This window comes from Peromyscus leucopus, chromosome 7 (genome assembly GCF_004664715.2).
Source record: "Peromyscus leucopus breed LL Stock chromosome 7, UCI_PerLeu_2.1, whole genome shotgun sequence".
In the NCBI taxonomy this organism is placed as follows: Eukaryota; Metazoa; Chordata; class Mammalia; order Rodentia; family Cricetidae; genus Peromyscus; species Peromyscus leucopus.
In genome coordinates this window covers 84,218,046-84,241,409 of record NC_051069.1, presented here as the reverse complement: position 1 = coordinate 84,241,409, position 23,364 = coordinate 84,218,046, and the positions used below count along the sequence as shown (strand labels likewise).

At 42.3% G+C, this 23,364-nt stretch overlaps 1 protein-coding gene across 2 annotated transcripts in view; it reads left to right on the top strand.

Annotated features, from left to right (window-relative positions):
* The window catches only part of Pls1 (plastin 1), a 99,595-nt gene that overhangs the window by 16,901 nt on the left and 59,330 nt on the right, over positions 1 to 23,364 (top strand). Inside the window, exon 1 of one of the 2 annotated variants that reach the window (XM_037207848.1) lies at positions 15,535 to 15,672. The exons of the other annotated variant lie outside the window; for it this stretch is intronic. The gene's annotated coding sequence lies outside the window, so the exon portion shown is untranslated. Of the gene's footprint in view, positions 1 to 15,534; positions 15,673 to 23,364 lie in introns of those variants that run through there. 2 annotated transcript variants of the gene reach the window in all.

Sequence of the window (23,364 nt, the reverse complement as noted above, 5' to 3'; positions counted from 1 at the left end):
AAATAGTACCTCTCCCTGGTGACCAAGGATTCAAGAATGTGAGCCTATGGGAGCCGTTCATATTCAAACCACCACATTGTGCCGACTTTATAAATTAAACGTTCAGCAAAAGTTCTATAGGAAAATCGTAATATAGATTTGGTGGTTCAGTGCTGCTCACGGTTTCTGGAGTCTGTTGTGCCTTGGAACATATCTTCCATGTTGAAGGGAACAATTAAGACTATTAAGCCCACATCTGGGCTTTATGAACAAAAAGTCCTGAGGGCTACTTTAACATTTCCCTAGAGTGAGCCGAATAACTTGAATTCACAATACCTTTACTGCAGTTTTTATTTATTCTAAACCAACTCCAGATATGAATAAACTAATATGTAGTAACAGTGGTTGACATGTAGGAGATCATGCTTGCATGTGAAACTGATTTCACCTTTAAAATAAATGAAATACTTGATTTAAATATGTTATTATTGTGTTGAGAGAAACCATATTGAAAGTGACTGGGAGAGTAGCTTAGAAATGCTTAAAGAAATGTTAATACACTAGTTGGCTGCAGTTCATTTTCCTGCTGTAAGTGAGTGGAGGACCAAGAGTTTCTTTTTTCTGTACCTTCCTGTGTAAATAAATGTATTGTGCTATAGGAGACAGTCTTAGTTGAAATAATTTTATAAGGCTAATATTGCCAATGTGGTTAGAATGTTTTAAAAATGGAGAATGGAAATGGAAAATAGTATGATTTTTCTTTTTAGTTATTTTGTATTACATTTCCCGTGTGTGTGTGTGTGTGTGTGTGTGTGTGTGTGTGTGTGTGTGTGCACACCAGCATCCTATACATATTGGCGTTAGATGACAACACAGTTATTTTTTTCTCCTACCTTGTAGGTCCTGGGGCTCGAACTCTGGCTGTCAGGCTTAGCAGCAAACATATTTACCCACTGGCCTAACTTTCTAGTAATTAAGAGGGAATGACTGCATTAGAAGCAGTATTCAAAGGAAACATATAAGATACCCATTTTTGCAAGTGGATATTTGTTAAGTATCAGTGAAGATGTCCTGTATATGGCTTCATAGCCTGTGCAGATGTGAAGGGGGCTTTGGCCGGATTCATGTTCATTTAATCTAATGAGGACATCGAGACACACTGAAAGCTCGCTAATGCACAGGTTCTCTCCACTCTGTTATGGACTGAGGCACTGAAGTAGAGTCTCACAAAACCAGGAAGCAGGGCTTTCCAGGGACATTAGAGGTTCCATATTAACTGCTCACTGTCAAAGTCTTTACCTTACATAGTCTCTGAGTTTGGGGCCAGCCTGGTCTACATACTGAGTTCCAGGCCAGGTAAGGCTATATAGAAAGACCTTGTCTCAACAAACAAAAAACCAGAAAAGTTAAAGTAGATGGTCAATTTTAAAATCTTTTCTTTGCCTTGTACTTACTAGGATCCCTTCCTCTTCTCAAACTATGTCCCCCATCTCCACCACCGCTCTGTCCCCATGTGTAGAGACTTTCCTTATACTTTTCTCTAGGATCTTATGTATTTATTTATTTGAGATGGTCTCAGATATCCCAGGCTGGCTTCAAACTCTATGTTGCTGAGGATGACCTTGAATTTCTTGTTACCAGAATCATTAAAGTCAGACTCTGAGCCCAGGCAGCCCCAACAAACTAGACCAGGCCATACATTTTTAATAGTCCTATTTAAGAAAAAGAAAAAAAAGTCAAATAATAAGTAAAGGCAGCAAAATAAGATCTGTTCCATGTGGTTATACTGGGAAGAGGAACAAAGAGGTTTAGTGATCCCCATGTCCAACTTTGAGGTCCTGGCAGGAGATTGAGGTTTACATAGAGGACAAGTACGCATCCCTAAGAAGTCCCAGTCAATGTAACCCCCATTTTCATTGTCTTCTTCTTGTGTCCCCTGCAAGGTGGTCTGCTAAGTCATCAGAATTGTGTGACGTCTGTTCTAGGACTGTGGCTAGCACCAGTCTCCAGCCTTTTCCTCCAGGGTTCTGGCTAGCACCAGGCTCTCAGTAGGAGACTTCTGGAGGAATTCCAAAATCTTGGGGTCCATTGTATTAACGTTAGTCTGATAGCCAAAGGGAGAGACAGAGTTAGTCTTAGAATATCTTCATTCCTGTCAGGATGGTCAGTTTCTAATTCTCCTGCCTCCGTTTCTGTGCAGCTGTAGGTGTGTATTGCCATGCCCATCACAGAGCACGAGACCCCTTTGGCTTATCATAGCGTAATGTTTTCCAGATTCATCCATGTTGTAGTATATATTAACACTTACCTTATGGCTGTAACCTTCCATTGTATGGCTGCACCACGTTAAAAAATCCATTTGTTCGATCTGTTTGGAGGTTCCTCATGTAGGCTGTTGTCATGAGCATGCCATTTTTGAAGCACAGACACTTTGTGCATCTTTCTACAATGTCAGAATTGATTGAATAATAAATTCACAACCTAGTTCAGTTTCATTGGCTACAATTTACCAAGTAGTCCTGATTTCCTTCTGGTAGCTGGCCATTGGAAAACACAGGTTCTTTTATTCCAATCTGAATCACTGAAAGAACCCAGGCCATGCATTCTACTTGAGGCACGTACATACAGATTAATGAACACAGAGTTCAAAGAGGACTACTGGAGGCAGAGGCAGAGATGAAGGACTGAATCCAGAGAGCCAGTAGACAAAGGGATGGCTGTCTGGATAGATGGCATTTCTAGAGAGCACCATTCTGAGCTCAAGCCCTGGGGACATTCAGGAGTTCTCTGCCTTGTGATATCCCCAGTGTCCCAGAATAGCGGAGATGACAGGTTGGTGTGGGTACAGCCATTGCAGTGTGAGGTGCTCTTGTGGGGTCCAGGTGAGAACGTTGCTCCCTTCATTGATCTGGTGTGGTCATTAAGCACATGAACCTGGTATCTGTCTGTCTTTCTTTCTTTCTTTCTTTCTTTCTTTCTTTCTTTCTTTCTTTCTTTCTTTCTTTCTTTCTTTCTTTCTTTCTTTCTTTCTTTCTTTCCTTCCTTCCTTCCTTCCTTCCTTCCTTCCTTCCTTCCTTCCTTCCTTCCTTCCTTCTTTCTTTCTCTCTCTCTCACACACACACACTTTTTTTTAAAAAAAAGCACGTTTATTTTTTAAGATTTATTTGTTTCATTTTATGTGTATGAATATTTTGCTGGCATGTATCTATGTACACCACATACATGCCTGCTGCCTGTGGAGGTAAGAACAGGACATGGGATCCCCTGGAACTGGAGTTTCAGATAGTTGTGAGTTACCATGTGGGAACTGGGAATAGAACCCCCCTGTCTTTGCAAGGGTTAGTGCTCTAAGCTGCTCAGTCATCTCTTCAGTCTCTAGATATGATTTTAATATGCCCTTGTGCCTGTGTATGCCCGGTCGGCTTTGATAAGTCTGTAGGTGTTAACCTTTTCACTTGCATAAATAAGTCATCCGTCCATGCCTCCTGGTTCACGCAGAACAGGTAGTGTGCATTAACAAGCTGTGAAGTCATTCTTTCTCCGTGCCTGTGTTCAGTGGAGGCAGAGGACCTTCTGCCTTGTGCAGTATGGAGGAACCCAGAGTGGGGCAGAGCTTGAGCTGCACAATCCTAGTGATCGATGCTGGTAGGAACATTTAGGAATGTTTTGAGGCTTCCTTCCTTCCTTCCTTCCTTCCTTCCTTCCTTCCTTCCTTCCTTCCTTCCTTCCTTCCTTCCTTCCTCCCTCCCTCCCTCCCTCCCTCCCTCCCTCCCTTCCTTCATTCCTTCCTTCTTTCTTTTTTTTTTTGAGACAGAGTTTCTCTATGTAGCCCTGGCTGTCCTGGAACTTGCTCTGTAGACCAGGCTGGCCTCGAACTCAACAGAGATCTCTTCCTACCAAGTGCTGGGATTAAGGAGTTCTTAATCTCAGTTCATGCATTACCACTGCCTGGCTTTGTTTTCATTTCATTTTTTTTTTTTTTTTTTTGGTTTTTTGAGACAGGGTTTCTCTGTGTCGTTTTTGGAGCCTGTCCTACAACTTGCTCTGTAGACCAGGCTGGCTTTGAACTCACAGAGATCCTCCTGCCTCTGCCTTCCAGGTGCTGGGATCAAAGGCGTGCGTGCCAACACTACCTGGCTGTTTTCATTTCTTAATTTAAAAATTTATACATGTGGGTGTTTTGTCTGCACACATGTCTGTCTGTGATGACCCAAGGAGGTCAGAAGAGTGTTGGACCCCCTGGAGCGGGTGTTAGGGACAGTTGTGAGCCACCACGTGAATACTGGGATATGACACTGGGTCCTCTGGAAAAGCAGCCATTGCTCTTACCCACTAAGTTATCTCTTCAGACTCTGCTTTTGTTTCTTGTGGGTACTTATAGTATCCAGAAGTGGAAATGCCGAGTCACATGGTAATTGTATTTCAAGGAACTGCCAAACTTCCGAAGGTGCTGTATCTAGCAGCAGTGTGAGAAGGTTTGTATTTCTCCACATAGTACATACTCACCAGTGTTTGTTATCTGTCTCCTTAATTATGACCACTATGGCAGCTGTGAGATGGTATCTCACTGTAGTGACATTAAATAATTATTAATAGACTTTATCTTTTAGATAAATGTTCAGAGTATTCCTTGTGTCCCCTCACTGGCACATTGCCCTATTATTAACGTCTGATACTGCCTGCTCTATTAGTTATGATGAATGAGCTCATATTGTTACTAGAATGCACAGGGTACTTATTACTCCCTTGTTTTACCTATGGCCTTTTGTTCCAGGATCCCATTCCACATGTAACTCTGCACCCTAGGCTGTCTTTGGTTGTCTCAGTTCTCATAGTCCCCTTGTGTTTTGATGATCTTGAGAATTTGGAGGAAGAATGCTGAAGTTGCAGGATGCTCCTCTGTTGGGATTTTTCTGATCTGTAATAAAGAATGTGTGTTCTTTTTTTTAATGAAACAAACTGTGATGACGTTGGTTTTTAGTATTAGAGAAACTCACGTAGAATTTAGCAATGCATAATCAGAATCGGCAATCAGTAAAATAAGGTTTATAGACAATTCTCAGGCCTTTGAAAACTTCAATTGCTTTTGAAAGATGAGCAGAAATTGAACTCTAGGTGTATTTTCCTAGCAAGGCCTTGACTCTGTTGGAAGAGGACCAGAGTATGTCACAGAATTTATCTTTGAGACAGTCATTGGAGAATCCAGTGTCAATGCCAAGGTGAATTTTCTCCTATTTGGAGTGTAACAGACAATGTTTTGCATGTGTCAAGTCACGAAGGCAGGTGATTAACTCTTAGACACATTCATTCCCCAGCACTGTGGAGGAGAGCCGCCAACTTAGGTTAATTCTAGAACTCTGAACCAATGCCTTGTGAAGGGGGAGCGATCTGAGGCTCTGAGAGGTTGAGATATTTGGCCCGAGATACACAGCCTGACAGTAGTGGATCTGAGGTTTCTCTCCCCCAGGCTCTGGAAGTTAATCTAAAACAAGAATTGATGGATAAGGAAAATCCTTATCTTACCTGGCCTTGGGATAGCATCTCCCTGTGTCATGCTGTAGGCAGCCAGCCCCTCCAGTCAGCTGCACACCTGTTGACTGCTAACAGAGGAGAAGCTGGCCAGCTTTGCCTGGGCCACTACTACATCATGTCAGCCTGTGAAATAGCAACTCTGGCCACAAGTCTCCTGAAAGGATGGAAAAGTGAACTGAAATACTTTCTGATAATAACCTGCTAGTCAATTATAAGTGAGTTTTACCATCAACTAATAGAGTTTCCAATGTGTCTGTGGTTGATTTAGCAATTTGATTTTCATTTCCAGACACAGCTACATCTTCCAAGGAATAACAATCAAGTTTCCTTTTTTTCATATTATAGTCTTTCAGGTGATGGCCCCGATGATCAAGCTAGTCAGTTAACTGCATAGCTTTGTATTTGGTATCTTTATGTGTCAGGCTCTCAGTGTTGATGCTAATTCATGTAATTCGACAACTTAGGGAGATCTGTCTGGGTGACATCACCCCAGAGGGTGAGGTTCGGGAGCAAATAAAAATGGAGAAAGTGAGCTGAGCACAAACATTTATCTTTCTCTGATTCCTGTCTGCACACACAATGTGATCAGTCACCTTATGTTCCTGCCACCATACTGTCCCTGTCATGATGGAATGTACCCTCACACTGGGCCAAAATAATCCCTCCCTGTTTGTTACTTTTGTTTGAAATGAGAAAAGTAGCTATTATAGATCCATACGTATGCAATCTAAGATGGTGCAAGTCTGTTGACTGCCAATCCAAAAATAAGTCTAACACTGAGCTAAGCTCATAGTATATTTTTTAACATGAATGCTCTAAACTAATTCTCTTCAGTGCTTTCATGAAACCTTTTTATAGAAATGTTCTACTGAGCCGGGCATGGTAGCAGGCGCCTGTAATCTAGCTCTGAGGAGGGTGAAAGAGAGATCAACACTGATGGTTGCATAGGGGCTCCAGGTCAGCTGGGGCTGCACAGTGAGACCCTGGCTCAACCGACAAACCCCTGACAGTTCCATCAACTCAAGCTTCTTATCTTTTCTGTCAAGAATAAAGGAGAGAAAAATTTGATGTAGTAGTTGTGTTAGTTAGTGTTACTATTTATGTGATGCGACACCATGACCAAAACAACTTGGGGAGGAAAGGGTTTATTTGGCTTATGTTCCCATGTCACTGTTCATCATTGAAGGAAGTCAGGACAGGAACTCAAGCAGGGCAGGAACCTGGAGGCAGGAGCTGATGTAAAGGCCATGGAAGGGTGTTGCTTACTGGCTTGATCCTCATGGCTTGCTCAGCCTGCTTTCTTATAGAACGAAAGACCACCAGCCCAGAGATAGCATTACCCACAAGAGGCTGGATCCATCAGTCACTAATTAAGAAAATGCCCTAGAGCAGTGTTTCTCCACCTTCCTAATACTGTGACCCTTTAGTGTAGTCCCTCATGTTATGGTGACCCTCCCAACCACAAAATTATTTTCATTGCTACTTCATAACTGTCATTTTGCTACTGTTATGAATTGTAATGTGAATATCTGTGTTTTCTGATGGTCTTAGGCGACTCCTGTGAAAGGGTCATTTGATCCCCAAAGGGGTCTCGACCCACTGGTTGAGAGCCACTGCCCTAGAGGTTTGCCTATAGCCCAATCTTATGGAGGCATTTTCTTAGTTGAGGTTCCCTTCTCTCAGATGACTTAGCTCATGTCAAGTTGATATAAAATTACCCAGCACAGCAGTGAATGTAAATAAGGAGAGGATGCTAAATGATAGAGGTGATGGGGGAGGAACTGTCTATTATAATTGAGGGCACAGTAAAACCACTGGACCAGACCCCTCCATGGGTAGGAAGAAAGGTTCTTTGGGGATCAAACTGCCGAGGCTGTTTCCCAGGGGCAGAGGGAAGCAAAATGCTGGGAAAGCAAGACAATTTTATATGACGGCCGAGCATGGCGGAGGGTCTTTGAGCTGATACAGGCGGTTTAGATTGATCCAGGACTGAATGTCCTTGTCCAAAGTAGTTGACCTTTGGGGGTGGATTAAGGGAGGTTCCTGGTTAACGGAAACCTGACTTTAGGCCTCAGTTTACCCAATTACAAACCTTCTATTTTATCCGGCCAGAACTTTGCATAGAACGTTGTCACCAGCACTGCCACTGGGGAGCTGCTTTGGACCCAGCATCTATTACATCACCCCAACTTCGCCCTTCACCACAGATTCGTCAGTTATTGATACCGTCAGTTTCGTTTTTTCTAGTTGTGACCTCGCTCCGCCCCATGTCATCTAATAGCAATGCTGTCACGTGTCCCGGCTCTGCTGTACTGTTTGCTCTCATGCCTGTTTATCTTAGTGTTAATGACTGGGTACATTTAATGGCTTGATAGACGTGTGTCGCAGATGCACCTGGTGGTTGAGATTATTCAACCTGCTTTGTAACTGTGAGTAAGTCGTTCGGTTCACTTTCAACCGTCTTCCTGTCAGAATGGAGGCCCACCCACTTAGCTAATACATTAACCTGCCGTGGGAGCCTCTCTGCGATCCACGAGCTTGGCACTTAAGATCCAAAGGTCAAAAATAAAAGGCCAATTTCCTAGATACTTGTGAATAAGGAAAAATATCTTTTTGTTGCAGCCAACAATTTTAGAGTTTTGGAATAAAATTACACCTTCCCTCTCGAGATATATATATACATCCTCAAAGAGGATGGCTCACTTTTCCTTTTCAAACATGCCTCAGAAAACACTTTGATTCCCATGTTGTTCAGGATGGAAGCTAATATTTGTTTCCACTAAATATCTCATCTTCCTAGATTCTGTTAGGAGAGTAAAAACATTAAAGCTTTCAAAATGCTTATTTTGCTCAGATTTCATCTAAATGTAGAAGTGCAGCGTGCTGGTAATCGTAGTATTCAGATGCTTCAAGGACTGTGCTAAATTTAGCTGCCATGGCAACACCGTTGGTTGGTAGGTTTTCACTTCCCTTATGCAAATGAGAAAACGAAGGCACAGAACATAATGTGAATTGCCCAAAGCACATTACATGGTCAGAGCAGAATCTGATCTGCTCCTGTCAAAACTGCGCAGTTAACCAATTAGTTTGCTCTTAGAGGGGCTAGCTTCCAGGGTGATCTCTGACCAGAGTGGCTTTTTGAGTCTTGCTCAGAGGAGCCAAGGTCTCCGGTGATTAGGGGAGAATATAAGGGTGCCTCAGCATTTCCAGCCATTTATTAGAGGACAAAATTCAGAATTTCCAAATTTTGTACCTGTGCAGATTCCTCGATCCTGTCCTAAAACTTCTGAAGGAGAATCTTTGGGGTCTAGGAATCTGATTTTATATCACCCCTGGGTCTGCTCTTAGGACTGTAATGAGAATGATAGCTAAAGGCAGGGTAGCAGGAATGATCTCTGGGCCTTATCTGTTAAGAAAGATAAGACAGTGGCGCACGCCTTTTATCCCAGCACTTGGGAGGCAGAGGCAAGTGGATCTCTGTGAGTTTGAGGCTGGCCTCATCTACAAAGTGAGAGCCCCCCGCCCCTCCAAAAAATAAAAAGATAAGACAAAGGCCTTAGTTAAGTCATGGTAGTGCACATTTCTTTTCCCCCCAGACAGGGTTTCTCTGAGTAGTTTTGGTGCCTGTCCTGGATCTCGCTCTGTAGACCAGGCTGGCCTTGAACTCACAGAGATCCACCCGTCTCTGCCTCTTGAGTGCTGGGATTAAAGGCCTTTGCTTGGCATTATTGGCAGACTCCTGATTATTTACATTTTTGTACTATTTCCCATTTTAAGATGCTAAACCAAATCCTTGCCTAACTTCTGAGTTTTTGTTGTTGCTGTTGTTCTTTTCACCCTGAGGATTGGTCCCAGGTCCTTGTCCGTCACTCTGGCCCGAAGCCGGTACTCCAGTGTTTTATGTAATGTGATGGAGTGAAAATCTATATAAGGAGAACTGTAAAGACAACGTTGGTCCTCTCCCAAGACATCTTGTTCTGCTCTCTCCTCCCAGTCCTCCAAGTAATAGCTGTTCTTTCTTGTGACCAGTCCAAGGCCAAGGTGATAAAATTAGCTGACTCTGGAATAAAACTGCCTGAGTCTGTATTAACTCTCTCAGTTGCTCCCATTGCTATAACTGTAGCAGGGTAACCGGCACAGATTTATTACCTTCCTGTACTATAGGTCAGGAGTTTGGCTTAGGTGCCACCAGGCCAAGTTAAGGTATCGGGCAGAGCTGTATTCCTTTCTATGGGGTCTATAGAAAGATCGTTTCAGGGCTCATGTTGGCGGAAGTCGCTTCCCTGAGGCTCCCCTTCCTGCTGGATGTAAACGTGGGGGTCGTTCCCTGCGTTGGTGGCCGCCCACACTCCTTCACTCAGGTCTCCTTCCCTCCATAGTCACGGTTAGGGACAACGGGTCAGGCTTCTCGGCACTAGAATCTCTTTCCTCCTCTGATTTGAGAGACACTTGGGCCGGTAGAGATAACCCAGGGCACAGTTCTCTCTCCCCAGGCTCCTGCCCTTCACCAACAGCTGCAAAAGTCCCGTGTGTATTTACAGATTCTGGGGATCATGTTAGAGGTAGTAGCTTCAGGGTATTATTTTCTTGCCTAATATTGACATATTTGCTTATTGCATATTGACATATAAAATTGACATTACCTGCTTTTGACAAGGAAGACAGTAGTGATTATTGCTTCCAATGGGCGTTGAGCATTCATGTTGATTTAAAAAAAACAGTGGGCTAGAGAGATGACTCCATGGTGAAGAGCACTTGTTGCTCTTGCAGACAACCTGGGTTCAGTTCCCGGGACCCTCATGGCAGCTCACAACCACCTGTAACTCGAGTTCCAGGGGCTCTGACTCCATCGGGCCTGCACAGTCACCAGGCATGCATGTGGACCAGGTGCACACTTACAGCAAAAAACCCTCTCTCTATAAGGTACACATAGATACATCTTAAGCAAACAAGAAAATGTGACTTAGCTAGATATTTTTCTAGATTAAAATCACGTCTGGGCCAGACTTCAAACAGTTTTAAGAGGTCTGTTTCAAGACTTAAAAGTCAGGCAGCTGCAGCATCCCTTACCTACGTGCAGGGAGGGGAGGCCATTTCCACTGTGCCTGTTCCTTTGGTAATTTGGGTTCAGGAGAAGCGTTATGATTTGAAGCAGGCACCCTCCCACGGCCGGTGTATTTGCTTTCAGGTGTTTGTTGCACACCGTGGGCTCCCCTGCCAACGCACCTTTGTTCATGTTCCTTAGATACTTACCTCTGCCCTTCCGTCTAGCTACCCGTATGTATTCTGTTCACAACAAGTTTGACACCTACTGATTCTAAGGGATACATTTTTTTTCTAGATGTTAAAAATCTGGCATCTATTTTTTTTGCTAATTGCTGAATTAAGATGAGAAGAATTCCTGTGATCTGCCAGTTTTTCAAAGGCTGATTTCGAGTTCTGTGTGATGTCTTCCTCCACCAGTCTCTGCAGCATTGAGAAGTCCCTGCAGTGTATTGGATATAGTGGACACTTAATAATCACTGACTGAACTGAGATGAAGTATTGAATTAAAGTAACTTTAATTTAAATAATGTTATCTATATATCCAAGTTCTGTAAGATATGTGCATTGGCTCCTTAGAACATTTTTGTCCAAAGAACTTTGCTAAAAATGTCTAATATAAGTGGGTAAAACTAGGGTTGTTAAAGATGAGGTTTCCAATTTATTATTTTACCGAGTATTGTGTTCATTCATATTCTGTTAGATTATCTGTTAAATATATTGAGGGCAAGGACACTGAAATTTTTTCCCATTTTTGAAACTCTAATTAACAAAGCCATTCAGACAATGTCATAAATTGTAAATATAGAGCTCGATGAATTCACAAACTGCTTCTGTCACCAAGTACCAAGTTCTTAGCTACCACTGTGGTGCTTTAGAAGTTTTGGAGAAACAGACGATTTTTAAGACATGGAGAACTGGGGAGATGGGCTCATTCGAGGGTGTCTCCTGTGCAGGCACAAGGACCACATCAAAAGCCAAGTGGGCAGTGCATGTCTACAGAGCTAGGGCTGAGGGGTGCCGAGAGGCAGGTCCCAGGAGCCTGCTGGCCAGCTAGTCTAGCAGACAAGGGAGCTCTAGGTTCAGTGAGAGACTTCTCTTCAAAGAATGAGGAGAAAGATGTGCTATGTCAACTTCTGGACTACATGCACACATAATCACAAACTGTATAGAAAATATTCTTACAGACACATTGACAAAGGTTTTGAAAACAGATCTCTCTCCGTGTGTGTGTGTGTGTGTGTGTGTGTGTGTGTGTGTGTGTGTGTGTTTACAAACATTTAAAGACGGGGCTCCTGTCCTGAGGATGCAATCACACATTTTCTAAATGTTCTTGTTTCTCCAAATATTTGAGTTACATACACAATTTTGATTCAGATTGAAAACAGACATTTGGACATGTGTTTGTGTATGTGTGGGATGAGTGTGGAGGTCAGAGACTAACTCGCAAGAATTGATTCTCTTCTTCTACCATGGGGGTTCTGTGGATTATGCTCAGGTTGTCAGTGTCCGGCTTGGTGGCAAGCACCTTTACCTGCTGAGCTATCACGTCAGCCCTTGACACAGAACTTTTGTTCTCTAGTAATTAATGTATGCTGTGATCATTGAAATTACGGTTCCCTCAAATAGTCACAAGTGTTAAAGCCACATTATACAGTTGGCCTTACCAGTGACTTGGCATCATTTTGCTTTATACAGTTTTTAGCAGCAGGTTTTGGGGTTTTTTTGAGATAGGATATCATGTAGCATGGGCTAGTCTCAAACTTGTGTGGTAGAGGATGACCTTGAACTCATGGTCCTTATGTCTCCACTTCTCAAGTGCTGGTTACAGGCTTGTGCCCTATGCCCGACTTGTTATTGCTACTTTAGACATTCTTAACGTTGACTCTGTTTTCCCCTAAATGGTTTGCTTATTTTATAGGTTTTATCATTTTCTATTTCTTCCTTCCTTCCTTCCTTCCTTCCTTCCTTCCTTCCTTCCTTCCTTCCTTCCTTCCTTCCTTTTTCTCTCTCTTTCTCTCTTTCTCTCCCTCCCTCTCTCCCTCCCTCCCTCCCTCTCTCTCTCTTTGGTTTGGTTTTTTGAGATAGGGTTTCTCTGTGTAGCTTTACGACTTTCCTGGAACTCACTCTGTAGACCAGGCTGGCCTCGAACTCACAGAGATCCGCCTGCCTCTGCCTCCCGAGGGCTGGGATTAAAGGATTTTCTATATTTTCAAATTTAAAGAGGAGTAACTACTCAGGATCAATATTTGAAGAGCCACCCAGGACAGATACTTGGTTTTCTGTTTTTGTGGGATAGTGGTAGGGGAAATCAGACTTGACCAGTACAGACACATAAGCACAATTCCCTGCTCTAGTGGTGGCATCACAAACATTATAAATGGTCTTTTAGAATAGCAGAATTTTTATCTTTTCAATTTTATTTTATATCTATTTATTAACTTATTAGATAAATTCACTTTATTGTGCTGACCTCACGAATAAAAACATCACACAGCTGGATTAAGGTAGCCACTGAAACACCTGCCCAGTCCCACACTGTATATCCCAGTGAGCTTCTGTAATGGCCATTCTGAAGCCGTGGATCTTCACCAAGGGTTTTACACTTTACTGTCAGTTACATTTTTATGTACTGTAAATCAGAAAGAAGAGAAAACTACTCTGACAGGTTGAAGCTAGAAAAACAGTTAGCTTTTGTCTTAGTTAGGGTTTCTGCTGCTGTGATAGAACACTGTGACCAAAAGCAACTTGGGGAGGAAAGCGTTTATTAGGTTCATATATCCCAAGTGACAGTCCATTGGGAAGCCAAGACAGAAGCTCAAACCAGACAGGGACCTGGAGGCAGAGCTGATAGCAGAGGCCACAGAGGGTGCTGCTTACTGGTTTGCTCAGCCTGCATTCCTATAGAACTCAGGACCCACAATGGGCTGGGCCCTCCCACATCAATCATTGCTTAAGAAAATGCCCTACAGGCTTGCTTGCCCACAGCCTGCTCAGATGGAGGCGTTTTTTTTTTCCACTGGAACAGATGAGTCTAGCTTGTGTTAGGTTTACATAAAATTACCACAGTTTATATTGTCTTTCACAACTCGCGTCCTCTAACCCGGCCTTCTATCCTTACTCGTGACCTAATTTTTCTAAATGTTACATGAAATAGAATTTTTGGTGCAAGAATGTTTACTTCATCCAACCTCCTATCTATCCTTAGGTCTCAGACTCAGGACAAATGGCGGACGTGCCTCTTTAACATATCAAAGGGGACTCTGGCTGCCAGTCTCCCTCACTCCCTACTCACAAGTGTCTGTCACAGAGTCTTCCTGCTGGCATACCCCACCCCCTATCCTAGACCTCTCCAGCCCGAGTGGCTTCTCCTAGCTTCTCTTTTCTCCAGCCGTTTTGGCTACGTGCCCTCTTGGTTCTCTTGCTTTCTCTCTTGGTGTTCTTGGCTCCCGGATCCTCTCTTGGCCCCCCCTTCCCTCCTCTCTTCCTGTCTGGCCCTCCCGCCTCTCTCCCCTCTCATGGCTTGGTTCAGTCTGCTGGCCCCGTTCAGTTTGGACCCTTCCCTGTGCCTATGACTGTTCTCTCCCTCATATCTACAATAAAACTTTCTCCTCAACCATACTTGGAGCAGTCATGTCCTCATGTTCACTCACGTATGAATTCCCAAAGAAAATCCTCAGTGCCCCTACCCCAAACACTCTGAGCCTGTGTTGGAGATGGACTGATGAAGTTAATCTTACGTCCCAGAGCTATCCTGGAGTGGTTCTGGGCCACCCAGACAGAATATATTTCCTTATATTTGTCCCTTGGAATTCTGCCTAACTCTTCTAATTCAACCAGCTTGTGGCCTTATAGGAAAGAATATCCCTTTGTTTGAATGCATGTGTCTATTTTCATGGAGACGTACTGCCGGAATAGTAGATTGCATCCGTGTTAAGTGGCAGTTAGCTCTGTTTTGACAGGTGTATACAACCATAAAATCACCACAATCAGAGACACACAGTATTTGCATTGCTATTAAAAGTCGCCCCGTGTCCCTTTGCATGTGATTCCTAGGCGATCCCTGTGTTCTGACAACGGCTGCCCTGCTGTCTGTCAGCACGGGTTAGTTTGCATGTCTAGAATTTCACATTCATATCCATGAAATTCTTTTTTTTTAATTTTTTATTTTATTTTATTTTTATATCCATGAAATTCTAAAAGTGCGTGCAGTACAGTACTTACTTTTGTTTTAAGGTTGCTTGTACTTTCAAAATTACTTTTTCTTTCACTTTGTAAAGCTGTTTTGTAATGTCTATTTTTTTATGGAGCCATTATAAAAGAGGTTTCAGACTTCCTCCTCAGAATGTGCCGCCACCACACCGTAAATGTGGATTGTAAAGTCCATAAGGAAACTGTTCTGGGGCCAGTTCAAAAGTGCACTTGGACTCTAGCCCCGGAGGCTCTTCCTAGCTGAACACTGCATAAGTGCTATCATGTTCCCAGGTACTATTTAAAGGCAACGTTTATGTTGGTTTGAAATTAGTCCAGTGACTCTGGGGTTAGGATTTTTATTATTATTATTATTGTTATTGTTGTCTTAACACAATTTCTTAGTTCTTTCTAGGAAACACAAATTAATGCTAATTGTTTAATGGTTTTTCACATGATTAAAAAATTGGCATTTACAATTAAAGTGATGAAGGAATGTATATAAAAATAATACAAGAGTTCATGGGACAGTCCCATTTCAAAGCCTGTGTGAACACACTCTCCGAGATTGGGTGCAGTCTCACAATATATTTTAAGCACTCTAGCTACAACAGATTAGACATGGTGTTGTCATCCACAGTGTTGCCTCTTGATTTTTTTTTTTTTTTTTTTTTTTTTTATAGTTCCAAGCCACACCCGTGTTTCAGGTTGGCCTTTCTACCTAGGCTAAATTCTTTTGCGATTAAAATCTGTACTAGTAGGCAGAACATATATTTCAGTCTGGAGTGAGTTGCTTGTTTTCTTTGCTCAAACACTGCCTTTTGCAGATGGTTATCCAAGGACAGGCACAGCTCAGAGAGACTGAATTTTAAATCCGTTTGTTTCTCCGGACTTCCAACTGCCAGGTGCTAAGACCCTCGGGAGCAGGTACGTATGCAGACGCTTCCCTTTGCCCATGGCGGTCCCAGACATGGTGGCTGGCGTTTCCCTGAGATTGTTAATTTGAGCTAAACTGCCTTACAGATTTTCTCACTAAACTTCCTTGCTCTGGGGTTACTTTGCATAATCAATATAAATGATAGCTTTGGTATGATGGTCACACAATTCTTAATTGTGTCTTCCAAATTGCTAAGAAAGGATGGCTTTCGTTTATGCAGGGTTGGATTTAAAAATTGCGCATAATTCTTGGGTAGACTTTGATTTTCTATTCAGGAATGGATATGAACTATTTGAGAAGTGCTGAAGTAATTCAGTATCCACTTGGTGTTGCCTTCTAGAAGGTATATGTACTGTTGCTTAGAAGCCTGATGCTTTCAGGCCAGTGAAATGGCTCCTACAGTCTATAGTTTTAGTGTGGATAAGCAAAACTCCCTTTTTTCTTTTTTTCTCTGAAGAGATTCTACAGTTACATTTTTGTTTTTAAAGCTGAGAGCAGGGCATTGCTAGTGATGCAGTGTTGTGTCTGTGCCTCTAGGCCGTGGAGAGAGTATCTAAATTGCAATAAGTTCTTTATTCTCGTTTTTGCTCTTCTAAGTCTCAAAGAGCCAGGATTAATAGGAGGTCGTGTTCTTGCATAAGGATTTCACCATTGCGTTGCCTTGGGGACAGCAATCTATTTTTTTTAGAAAGTTTCCTTCTAAGCAGTTTTTGTGTGAGCATGCCACCTTTCACTCTGGTCATTTAAGATGGTCTGTGAGTTGGGCTGTTTTCTCGCTAAAGCAGAAATTGAGCAGTTCCCAGTCCACGTGAAGCTGAGACCGTCTTGAATGATGCATGTCAACAAGACTCGGAAAGTGATACAGCTGCAATTTGAATAGGTCCTAGTGCCACAGAAGTAAGGACTCGTGCATTCTCAAAATGGAGACGCCTTCCAGAAGTTCAGCATGTTCCTCTGTGCAGTAATGGTGAACACTTACCACCTCGGCATAAAGTTAGGATGCAACCTGTTCTGCTTTGGGAAGCAGGCACACATTTAAAGCAATTCTGTGTGAATTACAGTGTAGAGTGACTCCGTGACTCTTCTTAGGGAAACAAACTCATTATGACCAGCTAGCCCTAGAAAGTGAGTGCCATAGAAAAATGTCACATCGTTTTAAAAAACAAAGCCAAGCCAAGCCTTCCTCAGAGCTTTCTTTGGAACCCAAATTGCTTTTCCTATGTCATGCCCAGACTTTAACAAAGGCTGTACCATTCATTGTACGGCTCCTCTCTTAATGAACCAGCCAGTCGCTCAATTGTGTTCTTGTGGAGCTGGGGGATAACATTCCTTTATGATCCTCCTTTTAGATCACCTTACCACCCAAAGCATGATATTTGATGACCCTTATTAGGTTACTTTGCGTAGCTACAAATGTTGTTTGTGGTGTAGCCTTATCAAGCCTTTTGAAAAAGTCTACATCTTTACCGACCCACAGTCCCTGCAGGAAAGGGTTCTGTTGCTGGATCCTGGTAACAGGAGTCTTGGAGACTGGGGCAGCGTGGGGGCCAAAGGGCGCTGAAAATGCACCTATCTTCAGCTCTCAAGTACTCCGCCAGAGGACTGGCCTGGTTTTTCCTTTGAAGTGCTGATTTTAATCTCAAGCTCAATGTTTCTGGACCTGAATTCTTAAAAGAATGGAGAAAGATAATGGCTGTTTCTGATCATGTTCTTCTAAAAATCAAAGTTTCTATTGTTCCCTCTCCTTCCAAATGCTTCCCATGCAGTTCTCATCCTTGTGGGGCAGAAGCATCCAGCAAACCACAGGAGGCAAATGGTGCAAGGATTCCTATTTCTTCACCTGTTCACAAAGTGGGAAGCTGAGCTGTTTCTCCCGGAAGTCCCTCTTAATGAGCCCCAGGCATCTGCAGTTTCTCAGCTCTCCTCAGTGAAAACACAGGGCATACCCCACTTCTAAGCAGTAGGTTGTATGAAATGGCCTCATGCCCTCAGTATAAGGTACATATGAAACACAAATGATCTTATGTTTAGGAACAAGTATTTGGAGCTGGAGAGAGGGCTCCAGTCCTTAAACACACCCACCGCTCTTGCAGAGGACCTGGGTGTAATTCCCAGCACCCGCATGGTGGTTCACAACTCTCTGTAACTCCAATTCATGGGATCTGACGCCCTTTTCCTACTTTGTGAACACTGCATGTGTGTAGTGCACATACATATACATGAAGGCAAACCATCATACACATAAAGTTAAATGAATAAATCTAAAAAAGTTGTTAGAAAGAACCAGGATTAAAATGGAGACAGCATTCTTACTTAAAAATGATCTCCCTATTCATTGAATCTGGGAAAACAACTTAATGGTTTTTAGAAAGACAGTTTCCTTAAAAACAGTTGAGAAAGTCCGAGGCCCTGTAAATTTCTCACCTATCCTCATCAGTGAGAGCATACTAGGCGCATGCTACTTCTAAGAAATAGATTTTATTAACATGGCCTTCTTTCCAGTAGCTCATTAGATATATGCAAACATTCCAAAACCCGAAACAATTCAGAATCTGAGACACTCAGGCGTTCTGGATATAGAATGCTCAACCTGTATATATTTTAAATTTATTACTGTACTCACGTTCAACTTACGGTGTCCTGGTGAGATGGTCCAGGGTGAAGTGCTTTCCTCCAAGCCAGACATCCTGAGCTCATCCCCAGGAGCCACATGCTGGAAGGAGAGAACTGACTTCTGCGAGTTGTCCTCTGACCTCCACATGTGTGCTGTGGCCCATCTGTGCATGCCTGTAAAATAATGAAATAAAATGTAGTAAAAATTTGATCTGGAAAATGTATTGTTGCTGGGCAGTGGTGGCACACACCTTTAATTCTAGCACTTGGGAAGCTCTCAGTAAGTTTGAGGCCAGCCTAGTCTACAAAGCAAGTTCCAGGACATCCAGGACTGTTACACAGAGAAACCCTGTCTCGAAAAACAAAAACAAAACAAAACAAAAGAAAATAAAGAAAAAGAAAATGTATTGTTAATGGTAAGGACTTTGTAGTATCCTTAACTAATACTTCATGGTACATATATACATATATATACACAGGATAATGTTTACTGCCAATGACTGAATTTAAAGTATTTTGAATAATCTTGATAATTTTGAAATTTTTTCCTAATACATAATCATAATTTGCTTTTGTTTCATTTTCTAGTATAGGGAAAGCTGTTTGTTCATTTAGTGAAAGTAGTTTAGATATCAACTGGATTGCACAGTCTCTTCCAGGCATATATAAACTGCAGAATATTGCAAATACTGAGAGAGAGAGAGAGAGAGAGAGAGAGAGAGAGAGAGAGAGAGAGAGAGAGAGAGAGAGAAGAAACAATGAGTAATGGGTCACAGAACAACCTTTTTTTTTTTTTCAAAAAATTTTTTTTTTTTTTTTTTGGTTTTTCGAGACAGGGTTTCTCTGTGTAGCTTTGCGCCTTTCCTGGAACTCACTTGGTAGCCCAGGCTGGCCTCGAACTCACAGAGATCCGCCTGGCTCTGCCTCCCGAGTGCTAGGATTAAAGGCGTGCGCCACCACCGCCCGGCTCAAAAAATTTTTTTATAATTTTGTGTATGTACAAGTGCTCACAGAGGCCAGAAAGAGGGCATTAGATCCCTTGGAGCCAGTCATAAGAGGTTGTAAGCTGCCCTAAGTGGTACCTGGAAGTCAAACTCCAGTCCTCTGAAATAGTAGCAAGCCCTGAGCCATCTCTTCTGCCCCCAACCTGTAACATAAATCTTAGATGGTCTTATTAATAAAAAACCCAGAGCCAGATATCAGGGTGAAAGATCAGAGAAGCAGAGCAGCCAGCCACTAGTTCTTACCTCTATGAAAACCTCAGCCTAAAGAGAGTGAGTTCCTGTTTTCTCACGCCTTATATACCTTTCTCTGCCCTGCCACATTACTTCCTGGGATTAAACGCGTGTGTCACCACTGCCGGGCTCTGTTTCTCTCCTTTACTGGATCAATCTCATGTAGCCCAGTGTGGCCTTGAACTCACAGAGATCCAGACGGATCTCTGTCTCTCGGAGTGATAGGATTAAGGGAGTGTGCCACCACTGTCTGGCCTCTATGTCTAGTCGAGTGGCTGGCTCTGTCCTCTAATCCTCAGGCAAGCTTTATTAGGGTACACACCACACCAACCTTTTCACTATGGAATGCATTCTCCACTCCTGGGGGATCGCTTTAGCTGTTTGTGTCATAAAATCACCTACCCCAAGCACCAGGTGACCGAGCTGTTGAAAACGTACCTGTTAAATATTCATGAAGCTAAACTGGTGCCTCCTCTAGTTTTAAAAGTAAACCTAAGATGTTCTAATATTTACCTCTTGCACCCTGACAGAAAATGGGATTCATGGTGACCATGTTGCGTTATTAGGAAACAAGAGCGTGGTCTCAGTACTCTCGTCTATGAAAAGGAGAAGTCAGAGTAGATGAATTTTAAGATTCAAGGGGTTTGTTGTTGTTTTGTCTGTTCGGGGAGAAGAAGTGAGATGTTTAACCTGTGTAATTTACCGCTTTAATTCTTTATAGAAACTACTTCCAGGCAGTGAGCGTTGCTGTGAGGGTAAGTTAATCAGTCTAAAAGAAAACACTAAGTATGTTTAGAATAAAGTGACACATTAAGATTTGCTTTTCAAGTCAAGACCTTAGAAATGTTGGTTACACCCAAGTCAGAAATGTAAATGCCTCACTTCTCTCCATGGCCACTCAGCTTTGTCAGAACTCATGCTTGAAGTATTTGTCCCTTCATTTTTCTTGCTGTGGAACTCCACTTGTACATTAGTCAGTAGACTTGTTATTATGGTTATGTGTACGCATATCTGCCACTTACAAGCATATCTGCTTACTGATAATGTCTTATGATAGAAAGTATTGCTGATTAACTTTTCCACTTAAAATGTTGAAGAGGGTCTGTGGGGATGGCTCAGTGGGTAATATGTTTGCTGCGTATGCTCAAGGACCTGAATTTAGATTACCAATACGCATTCAAAAGACAGGCATGGCTGTTCATGCCATGGAGGCAGAAGCAGGAGAATCCCTGGAATTTGTTGCCCAGCCAGCAAGGCCAAATCTGAGAGCTCAAGGTACCCTGAGAAACCCTGCTTCAAAACAACCAACCAACCAACCAACCAACCAACCAACTAACCAAGTGGAGTCTGATCAAGGGAGGCACTCAGTGTTAACCTCTGACCTTTATGTGTGCATGCTTACACAAATGTATGCATACACTGGTGGGTGCTCACCAGAACACATGTGCACACACACACAAGCCGTGTTATACACATGAATATGCATAGTTGGAGTTATTAGTTCAGAACCCATGGACCTGTAAAAAGTCCAAGAATAGGCTTGTGAGTAAGGTGTATGTCCACAAACTCCTTGAATTTATGTGCAGAATTTGGATCAATATGTAATTTTGTGTAATCTGTGTGTAATTTACTAAAAAGACTAAATATCAGAAGACTTTAAGAATTATTCAGGTGGTGCATGCCTTTAATCCCAGCACTTGGGAGGCACAGGCAAGCAGTTCTCTGAGTTCTAGGCCAGCCTGGTCTACAGAGTGAATTCCAAGACAACCAAGGCTACACAGAGAAACAGTTTAAAAAACAAAACAAAACAAGCAAGGGATCAATTCTGTAGAGGAAGTACAGGTATCTTTACTTTACATCCAGTTTTCACCACTTTGAAATGTTTTCAGCTCTTTCAGTATTTCATGACCTTACCATGAAAATCAGTAGTTGTACTAACAGTACTTTCTACAATACCCCAACTCTGCCTTGCTTTATTCCTACTAATATATACACTCCTGGCAGTGTTTGGCTTATTGAAGATAATAAATCTTTATCTTTTAGAAATATCTGTTCTGGAACTTACTATATCGCCCAAGCTGACCAGAAACTTGTGGTCCTTGGTCTTGTGGGTGCTGAGAAGATTATATTTGTGCAACCACTTTGCCCAGTTCATTACTTAATTCTTGTTATATGTAATAAATTAGCCTTTAGTTACTAGTAAAAAGAGAGAATTCAGGTTTAAATTATAATTGATAAAGTAAAAAAAACTGTGTACAGAATTGTTTTGTAAACCTCCATACTGAGTCATCTCATTTCACCGTTTATACAAAAGAGGCTCAGATCTCGCTCTTGAATATCATGCAGAAAGCTGATTCCCTGTTTCCCCTGAGAACCTGATGCATGACTTCATTGCTCTTGGCCAAGAATCATGTGGTTTATTGAAAGGAACACGGGACAAAGACTCGGACACACTGAAAATAGTCCTGGCTTTGACACTTGCTAGCACTTGACCTGCTCTGTAGGTTGGCCTCTCTGACACTGCCTCCTTATGTACAAATCAGGAATGAGTGGGTTTATGAACACAGTAATTTATGTAGTATAATAGTAGTATTTATTCCCATCACACACACATATATTATGAAATTTCAATTTAGTTGTGCTTTCCCTACAGGAGTGTGGGGGTCCCTGAACCTAAGTCCCTGTTCAGGGCACCATCTGTGGGAGGCCAGCTCCCACCTTTTACAGGGCTCCTATGAGGAGGAGAGAGGAATAAGAAACGTGTAGATAGAAAGATAGAGGAGATGGGACAGATGGAAACACAGGATAGCTTCAGAAGGACCTGGGTCGATACCCAATGGCCCCTTCTGTCTCTTCAAAAGGTCTTTTTATAACAATGCCAAGGGGCAGGGCAAATGACCTTCCCCTTGCTAGATCAAAGCACACCACACAGCCAAGTACAGACCCTTCCAAACACCTGGTAACCACGCCTGTGGTCAAATCACCCCTTTATGCAGCCCTGCTGGGTAAAGCAAGCTCAGATCTCACTAGGAAACCTCTGTGGGCTCTCACACAGGGATATGTGAGAATCAGGTGCAATAATACATGTGAAAATATCTTATAAATTAGTAAACACTTAAGCACGAGCCTTAAATTCTTCTACTGTCAAACTTATTTCTAATATTTGAGACGGTATCTTAAACCTTGTCTGTCCTTGAACTCACTGTATAGTTGAGGATGACTCTGAACTCCTGATCCTCCTGTCTTTAGCTCTCAAGTGTATGGTACCACATCTGGACAAATTTATTCTTTCTTTTATAAAGTTTGTTATCATTATTAGCTAAGAAACACACGAAGAAACAGGCAAATATGTAACCGATAGTGAAAAGGCAAAGAAATTAGCATCAAAATGGATTCATAAGTGACACGGATGTTAAGATTGTCAGATAGTGGAAATGAATGATTGTCACCTGAAAAAGTTAAATAGCGACATAAAGTCTCTAAAGACTCACATAGAAGTTCTAGAGATGAAAGCTACAGTGGTAAAGTTAGGGACAAACTGGACACTTGAGAAGGGAAGCTTAGGAACCATGAAGTCACAGCAGTAGAAATTACCCACACTGAAACAGAAAAGAGAGTTTTAAAACTTTAAAGTATCAATAAATATGTGGATGGTTTCACATGGTCTCATATATGTACTCATCATCCTTCCACAATGGGTGAAAACAGAAGAAATGCTTGCAGAGATAAGAGCTAAGAAAAAATCAGGATGAAACTATAGACCCATAGATCTGAGAAACTCAATAAACCCCAATAAAAAGATAAAGGAAAATATTAGGAAAGCACACCATAATT